The 10,156-nt window shown below is 43.8% G+C and overlaps 1 long non-coding RNA gene across 5 annotated transcripts in view; it reads right to left on the reverse strand.

The window, feature by feature from the left end:
• Window positions 1-6,570, reverse strand: part of LOC309366012 — a 69,649-nt gene extending 63,079 nt beyond the window's left edge. For all 5 annotated transcript variants that reach the window (XR_014166392.1, XR_014166393.1, XR_014166394.1 and 2 more), the window contains exon 1: window positions 5,343-6,570. This is a non-coding gene — a long non-coding RNA (uncharacterized lncRNA). The remainder of the gene's footprint in view (window positions 1-5,342) is intronic.
• Between the last annotated feature and the right edge of the window lie 3,586 nt (window positions 6,571-10,156).

Consider the following 10,156-nt stretch of genomic DNA (forward strand, 5'->3'; position numbering starts at 1 on the left):
TTTGCTCCGACTGAGCGCTAAGGAGTGGTTTTCCCTGGGGGTGGGGGTGGGAAGCAGCAGCAAGAGGAAGTGCGGATTGGCTTTTATACTAGGCTGGACTCCTCAGTTACCTCTTGACATCACAATATTGCAACTCTGTGGACAGGAGACAAAGTCAGAGAAACAAGGAGTGTTGCCATTTGTAATGATGAAACAGGACTTCATAAATAAAACCTGTTAGGAGTAAAGAGAAACAAGTGACAAACGGCTCTTGGTAATAGGAAATCCTTACAGATGAAAAGTCGTAAGCAACAGCAGGAGGAGGAGGTAGTCGGGCTTCTTGGCTGGAATATAAGTCCTACCAAGAGAAGGAAGTCAGGATGTGCAGTCTCAATGAAACCATGATTGAGGGAGGAAAGGATAACACTTTTCAAATAAAAAGCTGTCATAATGAAGATGGAAAATGGCTGTGTGGCCGAGCAAAGAACAAGAAGGAATTGATTTAAGTTGTGGTGTGGTCAATTTAGATTAAATATTAGGGTTGAGAACAAACTTTCAAACTGCCGGAAACTGTTGAACAAGCTATCTAGGGGAGTTGCAGAATTCATCTCCTCTGAAAGTTGTAAAGGCAAAGTTCTCATCCATATCCAGAGGGCACGAGCAGCCAGGGACCTATAGTCATGAAATGAATTGGGGTGTGGGTGTCAAATTAAAGCACAACACATATAGAGCTGTAGGGGTATGATTGTAAAGATTGATGAGATACTATAGCCCTGTGCACAGTGGAGGTTGGTCCATTGGAATGAATGGTGCCTTTCCCCAGGACATCAGACATTCCCACAAATATATGAGAAGAGGCCACAAACAATGGGTATTTTTTAATTCCCCATGAGGCTGCAAATAGAGACGCTGTTGACATGTAATGGGAAGCCAAACCAGGGCTTAGCTCTGTGTAATACAGTGGCAGCAGGACTGAGGAAGAAGTGGCCACAATTTCTGCTCTATGTTCATGCTAAGCAATAATTTGGTTTAGAGTTATGTGCAAAGCATCATAAACTTTATGTAGTGCCATCATGTTCTAGGAGCATCTCTCACCTTGGTGTGTGAGCTCCTGAATTCCCAGACAAACCCATAATCTGGGGGAGAAAGGAAGGCACTCTTCCTGGGAATGGTGGCATATATACCCTGCTTGGAGAAGGTAGCAAGTTCAAGTCCTGGTCTCTCTAATTAAAAATATTGTAGCAGACACAACAGGAAAGGCAAATAAATGTCCATGGAGCACCTTAAAAACAAGAGTAGAGTAGGGACAGCCTTCTTGAAGCATACACGGTGGAAGGAAGGAGCAAAGTAGAGCACTGAATCAAAACTACCCACTACAGCTGCCAAATGCATTACATCCAAGCTGGGTGAAAAAGCAAACACCTTACATATCAATTTGCATCCATATCTGTACAAAGCCTTAGAGCATTTCCAGACTGTTGCTATTTTGGGGTGGATGTCCACCACATACCAGCAAATTCAGGTTGAGAAATTATACTTGATTGTAAGGCCTTGTGCAATAAACCCAACTCCCAAAACAGCCAGTCTCTTTGCAATAAGGAAAGTGATGGGGAAACGCCCTGGAAAGTGTGGGACAACACTCACTTTGATGCAAGGTCATCTAACCTTGCTGCAAACAAATCAGAACAAATGCTAATTAAATAGCCAACATTATCTAATCTTCCTGCAAACAAATCAGCAAAATGCTCAATAAACAGATTGGCTAGAAGCACCCTTAGTGTATCTTTAGTTTCAGGCTGACCTTTGGCCAGTTATCAGAGAATCTAAATTGTATTAAATCTAAGCACTACTGCCTCCATGATTTGAGAGATCTTGGCCATAGAAGTCACTGCCCTGGAAGGGGAATTGTTTGGCTGCTGCTTAGCCAATTTGACTGCTAGCAAGACCTCCAGAAAAGCCAGTGTTGGGGATGGGTTTTGCTGCCTGGAGGTTGATGAGGTGCCTGTCTTTGATGAGAAGGTGCTTAGTATGCTGCAAGCTCCCTCTTGGCGTTTCTCATTTCATTTTGAGTAATCAATTGGGCTGCTTCGGAGAGGCTGTTTACGACCTGTAATTTGTATAATTTGATTTGACAGTAATTCCATTGTCGTTACATTTATTTACAAGATGCGTTCTTGCCCTGTGATTTGCTCAGTTCTTATCGGTGGTTATCTTTGCTTTTCCAATCATGGTTTTTCATAACCGTTGATTACTTTTTAATTCAGAGAAACCACAATGGAAGGACACAGGTAAGGCAAGCCCTTCGTTCTTTTTAACCATTCCTTTAGGGCAGAGATTTGGATGTACGGTATGTTTGCTTGCTTTACAGTAAGGCCTGGTCAAACAGGACAGGTCATCACATAGTAAAACTCCTCCTGAGCTATACCACTCCAGAGGGCTAGCATGTTTGAATGGGGTGGGGAAAACATCTATGTAGAAAGTTAGCAAGTCTAGCAGAAGGCTAGGCAAGAACCCTCTGGCTTAACATCTAGCTTTCTATGAAAAGGACAACCTTCCACAAACAAATGCCCTCCAGGTGTTTTAGACTCCAATGCCCATCACCCCGACCATCGGCCATGCTGGCTCAGTCGGATGGGAGTCCAATAACATCTAGAGGCCATGAGGTTGGGGATGGGTGACACAGCAAGTAATTGTTAATTGGGAGCAACATCCAATCATGCTACCCCTGCTACTTTCAGGCTCAAGCAGAACAGTCCCAGAAAAACAGTTTCCCTATGTTGTAAGTTGTTTCTGTTTAGCAAGCTTAGGTCCTGAAAGAATTCGGAGGAACTAGCTAAGTAAAAGTAAATGTGGTTGAAGGCCAGACTAGATGGTATGCTAGTTCCGTATCTGTGCCCTTAAATGCAGGGTTGTTCTTCTAACAACATAAATTACCAGAATTGTGGATGTGTGTAAGAGTGTGCTTCAACACTTTCCCTTCCGCTTCCCGTGGCGCTGATTTGGACTGGGAGCCCTGCACTGAGAATTTGCTTCGATGGAAGCTTCCTGCCCCTATGCAAATTGTCAGTATTGCAGATATTAATATTGTGCAGCTTGAAGTGACTAGCGGCATAAAAACGGACTCCGTTTGGAATTAAATAATGATTAAACCCATTAGAGGGGTTAAACCACAGAGCCTAGGACTTGTTGATCAGAAGGTTGGAGGTTCAAATCCCTGCAACGGGGTGAGCTCCCGTTGCTCGGTCCCTGCTTCTGCCAACCTAGCAGTTCAAAAGCACGTCAAAGTGCAAGTAGATAAATAGGTACCGCTCCAGTGGGAAGGTAAACGGCGTTTCCGTGCGCTGCTTTGGTTCGCCAGAAGCGGCTTAGTCATGCTGGCCACATGACCAGCTGTACGCCAGCTCCCTCAGCCAATAAAGTGAGAGGAGCGCCAAAACCCCAGAGTCAGTCACGACTGGACCTAATGGTCAGGGGTGTCTTTACCTAAACCTAAACCCATTAGATTGTTCAAAACTTTACTTGCACAAGTTTCTTCAAAACAGAACAAAACCCAGTAAAGGATGCATCCAAACAATTGTACAGTATCTTGTACTTGTCAAGCATAGGTCAAGAATATATTTACAATCTCATGCCTAGGTTTCTCCCTATTAACATTTAGGGATGTCCTCTGTCTGTTTCACCTCAGACAGATCACACTAACACACATTGTCTTCAGCAGTATCTTGAGCAACCTCTCACAGCGGCCATTACCCCTCACAAGCACACAGAGAAGAACAGAAAGAATATATTTACAATCTCATGCCATAACAGGCACAACAGAATAGAATGGCTCTCTCATGTGAGCCAATCACAGGAGAGCTATCAAACGAAAAAAAAAACCATGCCAAAAATACACAGGAATTCAACATAAGCAAACATTCCTGTTTCAGAAAATTAAACCATTATCCTTAACAGGTGTCCCATATGTTAACCCTTTCTCCCGCAATTGAGGACACAGACACAGAACTAATGTGTATGGTCTAGTTTGGTCAAAAGGAAGGAACACTCTGCCTTTTAAAGACTGTCATATGTGTAGTGCATAAGACCTGCCAGCCTATATCAGATCAAAAGTTCAGTTAGTTCAGTAGGCTGCCTATGCATGCATTTCAGGATGATTAACGTCACCCTGCCCCTCAACCAACTTGCCTCTCAGCGCACACAACTCCTGCAAGTTCCTAATTGTGAGATATTCCTGGCGCTCACAGAGCTAAGTATAGTGTTCCTGCCTTTTCCAATCCTTTCTCACCTTCTGAAAAACCTTGATTGCTGTATTCACCATTTTTTAAAGGGGTCGGGGGAAGATTTCTCCCATCTGCCATCCTACTTGTGTTACTGCGTTACAACAACCAATAAAGTAGCACCTTTCTCCAATATTTTAACAAATGGAAATATTTTTGTCTTTGAGTCCAGATGCACAGATTGTTGCTTCCTGGGAATGGAACTTGCACTTTTGTTGATGTTCAGGCACACAACTTACCGAGCACTTTAAGCAACAGAAAGTCATGTACTTGAAGAATGAAAGGAGAGACCATTAACTTTCCTGGCATCAGATTTTTTTTAAAAAAAGTTAAACGTCTATATTTGGGTCCTAATGTATACACTACTACTAAAGGTATATAAGCACAAAATGTCACCCAGAGACATTCTCTTGCACAAAGCCTGGATGTAGCATATGAAACCCACTCCAAAGTGACTCTGAAACATTAGCAGAGCCCTAAAAGCTTAAATGCTGTTCTGGAGAACCACAAATTACCCCATTCACCCCACCCCATGTTAGCCTTCAGTAACTCTCAATATGAATTCAGCTTTCCACAGAGGAGTCTCAGTCAACTCTATAACAAAACCTCCTCAAAACAACTACTGTATCTATTATCCAGTGATTGCCAACCTGGAATTCTGAGATGGTCCTAAAGGCACTAGTCAGAAAATGGCTGCTGCCATCACGAAATGGCTGCCACCACCAAAAGAGTATGAGAGGAAAAGGGACCAGAACATAAAATGGTTCAAATATGGAAAATAAAAAACCTATTCTTATTTTTTAAAACAAAACATGTTTGAAAAACTTTCTTCTTTTCCATATACTGGTATGTACTGTTAAGTCTTGGCTGTTATGCAGTTTTTTTTCAGTGTGTCGTTTAGAGCTAGAAAATAAAAGGTAACTGAATCCAGGTATAATTTTGAATTGCTACAGCCAGCCATACACATGCATACGATTCTATGAAATAAAAATATATATTCATGCTGGCAATATGGGTTTTTTAAACTACATTTGTGGAATAAAAAGATGAACATAAATACAATGAAAACACACAGAAAATACTCACCGGAGTAGTAGCTGAACAATTCTGGCCCAGAGTAGCGTGAAGTTTGAGGCTAAACGTCATCTACAAGCTCAAAACTCTGTATGAGGAGGCAATAACAATACTTGTCATGTTTCTGCATTTCCACTGAGCTCTCCCCTGCCTCCAAAAGACAACCTTGGAGCAATCCCTGCTGTGGGGCAAGCAGCAGAAACAAAAGAAAAGAAAAGAAAAAGGGATGCCCTACCCTCTCACTCACAGCCCCACCCCTGTGTTCAATGGAAGCCTCTCCCAAACAGCTGCCTGCTCCATGTACCAGTAGGTAGCAAAACAAAACACAGCATGAGTGGGAAGATTCCTGCATTTGTTTCCTCACCTCAACATTTTCCAAAAGTTCCTCAAGCAGCTGTCTGCCCAGTGTTCCACATGGCCAGAAGGCAGCAAAATGAAGGTTTCCTGTGCTTCTTCCACTACCTCAACACACTTTTTTTATAAAAAAAAAGGCTTGTCAAGAAGCTGACTGCCACCTGCTCCCTATCAGGGAGGAAAACAAAACAGGTGGATTCAAGGAAAAGGAAGTAAGAAAGAAGCAGGGGAAGTGCAATAAAGAGAGGAAAACAACTCTTTAGAACCCCAGGGATTCCTATCACCGGATGTCCAAACAACTCACTTATTAATCACAGCTGTGACTTCACTCATTGGCTAAAAACACTGACAGGTGAGAGGAGCTGGGCTGCTACATTTCACAGAAATTGCTTAGAAGAGTACCTGCACATTTTGCTTCATGACCCTTTTTCTAGGAGGGCTAGAGACCTACTTTTTAAAACAAGAAAACTCAGAGTCGGGGGCTTCTGCCTGAGGGTGCCAATGAAGGCTTCCTGGGCACCATGGCACCCAAGGGCCACTAAGTTGGCAACTTCCAAATTAACCCAAATGTCCTCTTCATGGTCATATTAGCAGGGCCAGTGCAGCCATTAGGTGAAGTGAGGTGGCTGCCTCAGGCAGTAGATGACGAGGGCAGGGTGTGTGGCAAAGTGCTGGAGAGCAGATTGGGGTGTAAGCTAACCTCTATCTTCAGTATTGAAATAAGGTTCAACTCCCCAGCTGGTTGGTTTCTGTACAAGGAATGGGAGCGGTGGCCTCAGGCCGCAAAGTGTTTTGGACCAGCCCTGCATATTAGCCATCTGACTATATTCACATCATTTGACATAAAACGATAGATAAATGAGTGAAAGAATTCCTTTCAACAAACAAAGAGTGGGCAGTCGTATTCTGCACCCAACAAAAGGAAAGGAAGTGTCTTGCAACTACTAGGAAGACCAGAAAACTACCAGAAAACGGCACCACTTCCATCATCAGCACACAAGGAGCTAAATGTGCAGTTTCTCCTAGGCATGTGGTGTGCAATGAAGAAAAGCCTTAAGAAAGCAGCTGTCAAACAGTGGTTCCCAATGATGATGGGGTGCTGAGTCTGATGGACATTGCACAACGGTTGCTGTTATTCCATATTGCTTCCTGTTTTGTGGATTAAGTGTCAAACAGGGAGCCACCTTCACCAACTGCCTATTATAATCACACCTGGCACTGTTGACCTACTTCCCTTCTTTCATGCCTTCACAGGGTCTACCTTTTCAGACATAGGAAAGAAACTCAATAAGGGCTAAACCAGACATTTTACACATCTTATTTTTTTCTGTTTAAAATTATAGGTGGGTGGGCAGTGGGGTGGGGGAAGAGGCAATTCTTAGAAGGAGGTGGTACACAGGATGAGGGAATACTTCTCTCATCATTCACCCACCATGATCAGAATGAGTTTCTCTCTCTCTAACACACACACACACACACACACACACACAGAGAGAGAGAGAGAGAGAGAGAGAGAGAGAGAGAGAGAGAGAGAGAGAGACTGGCTAAAAGCCATAGGGAAAAAGGTCTTCTTTGGTATCAATGGTGAGAAGCCAAATTGTATTTTTTAAAAAACAACAACACTCATTTGGGGATGTAAGTCTCCCATACCTACATTCTAGGACCATTTTGGAAAATGTCCAATACATTAAAAACAGAATACAAGCCTGGTGGCCACACCCAACCTCTCTCACCACCAAGGCAATACAACAAGTGAATAGTAAGAGAATCCGTACAAGTAACACTGACACAACCCCTCACACGCACTTAAGTAGAATAATAGAAGTATAACCAGCCGACCCCACCCCCTTTGCCACTCCCCCTCTCCCCCTTTCTTTTCTTCTTCTTCTTCTTCTTCCTAATTGTTTAAACCAATTCTTAAACCAAGGACTTATACATTGACCACTAATAATTAAACATGCTGTAGCTATTTTTCCACATTTATTTTTCTATTTTTGTGATATACAAATGACATGAGAAAACTTGGTATACTTGTTTGTATAACATTATTCTTGTTGATAAAACCCAATAAAATAATAATAAAAAAAATAAATAATAATAATAATAATAATAATAATACAAGCCTGCTGGATCAAGCCAATGGCCAATCTAGTTTAGCACTCTGTTCTCACAAATGCCTGTGGGAAGCCTGTAAGCTGGTCGTGAGTGAAACAACCTTCTGTCCACCTGTGATTCCCTGCGACCAGTATTCAGAGGCATAATACAGTGCTGAGCTACCATGTTACAGTCCACTACTCTCAGCAAAGGCCTACATGTACAATATGTACAGCCACTGTTGACTTCATGTGCCACCTTTTGGAGGGCATTCAGGGACGCGGACTTATAAAAAATATTGGGGGGGCCCGGGAAAGCTCATGAATAATAAATAAGCTCATGAATATGCAAATAAAGTGGCGCCGCCTCCTCGTGAGCGAATAGGGGAGAGCGTGCTGCGCCTATTAATCAGCTCCAAAGGAAATTGGGTGGAGCTTTTGCTCGGGAGGGAGGGCAGGAGGCATGCAGCCCGCCCCTCCCTGTGCATTTTGGGCTGGGGGAGGGGCGGCGATGGCGCTCTGCTGGAGGGGCGCTGGAGATTATTGGGGGGGGCGGAGCCCCCCCAAACGAATTTTTGAGGGGGCTCGGGCCCCCTCAAGCCCCATGGAGTCGGCACCTATGAGGGCATTCATTCAGTTTTCACATATACCCAACAAGCAACCAGCATTTTCAAAGCTGCGCTAACCATTTGTGTGTGCATCGTATCCACACAAGCCTCAGTGAGCTCTGCTCACATATTCTCAAGTGCTCACTGTGGAGTTTTCACTCCACACACCACTTTTTGTCATACTGAAAACATTCTTCAGTGGAATAGCATTTCACCAGCGGAGCGTTACAATGATTGAGTGTTGAGCATTACGTTATGATGATAACGAAACCTGAGCTAATGCTAAGGTCCTGTTAACATTTAGAAATGCAGAGAAAAATCAAAGGGCTAGTTTCAGAGTGGAAATATAAATGGCCACCTCGATGCAAAGACACACAGTGAGAGCACACACACTACTTGTCTCTGCAGTGCCTCATACGTGCTCAAAAGATGGATGGCACACACCAAAGTAACTACAAGGACAAACACAATAAGTGATGCCATAATAGCAGAGAAGCCCTTGGTGACGGGAACGTACAAGGCATTTTTATCTTTCATAATAGTGAAGCACTCACATATTAGTGATGAATACCAAAGAAATTGCTATGATAAATATACTAATACAAATGTCTCACCTGCCACTCGGGAATGGGAAAGCAGGTGGCAGGGTAGCTAAACTATCTGTAGATGGAGCAGCTGAGCCAAAATGATAAGTTTGCACATCCCACAGCCATCTCAAAGACACAGAATACTGGATTTCATTCCTTCCTAAAGGTCAGTCTCAATCAACTCACAGGGGTTTTGCACAGGAGAAGTGTGATCCAGAGTGGCTTGAGTGTGCCCACAAAAGAGGGTTCAGATGTATGTGCTCAAAGGGATGCATGTGCTAGTATTATGTGCTTGTATTATGCTTTATGGAACGTGGGTGGCGCTGTGGGTTAAACCACAGAGCCTAGGGCTTGCCGATCAGGAGGTCAGCGGTTCGAATACCCGCAACGGGGTGAGCTCCCGTTGCTTGGTACCTGCTCCTGCCAACCTAGCAGTTTGAAAGCACATCAAAAGTAGATAAATAGGTACTGCTCCAGTGGGAAGGTAAATGCCATTTCCGTGCACTGCTCTGGTTTGCCAGAAGCGGCTTAGTCATGCTGGCCACATGGCCTGGAAGCTGTATGCCGGCTCCCTCGGCCACTAAAGCGAGATGAGCACCGCAACCCCAGAGTCGTCCACGACTGGACCTAATGGTCAGGGGTCCCTTTACCTTTTCTTTTATTATGCTTTATATATTCTGTGAGCTGCCCAGAGTGGCTGGAGAAACCCAGCCAAACAGGCGGAGTATAATAATAATAATAATAATTCCCTCCCACTGAAGTGAATGGGAAAACCCATGTGCATGGGAACGCCATGTAGACATGAGACTAAATGCACTGCTCTGCACCATGGGGGTTACTGTGATTTTGTGGGAAATGTATTTGCCTAGCAGCAATTTCTATTTGTCCTTGGAGATTTCCATGACTCACATGGATAAGTGGCAGGTACCTGATATCTGTCCAAAGAAAGACATGGGTCCCTCTAGCTGACGTTTGTCTCTGTTATCTGAGCCTTGTGCAGTGGGTTGAACATAAAGAGTGGCCCTTATACTGAGCACTGGCTCAGCTCCCAATATCTGATCTGCTCTTGATGGCCATGGCTCTCTGAGGCTGCAAGAGACATCTGTTACTTGAGATCCTTGTATCTGGAAATGCCTGGAATTGAATCTGGGACCTTGTGCATACCGAGTGTTTGCTCTACCTTA

The sequence above is a fragment of the Podarcis melisellensis genome, assembly GCF_964234715.1.
Source record: "Podarcis melisellensis genome assembly, chromosome: 3".
Classification (NCBI taxonomy): Eukaryota; Metazoa; Chordata; class Lepidosauria; order Squamata; family Lacertidae; genus Podarcis; species Podarcis melisellensis.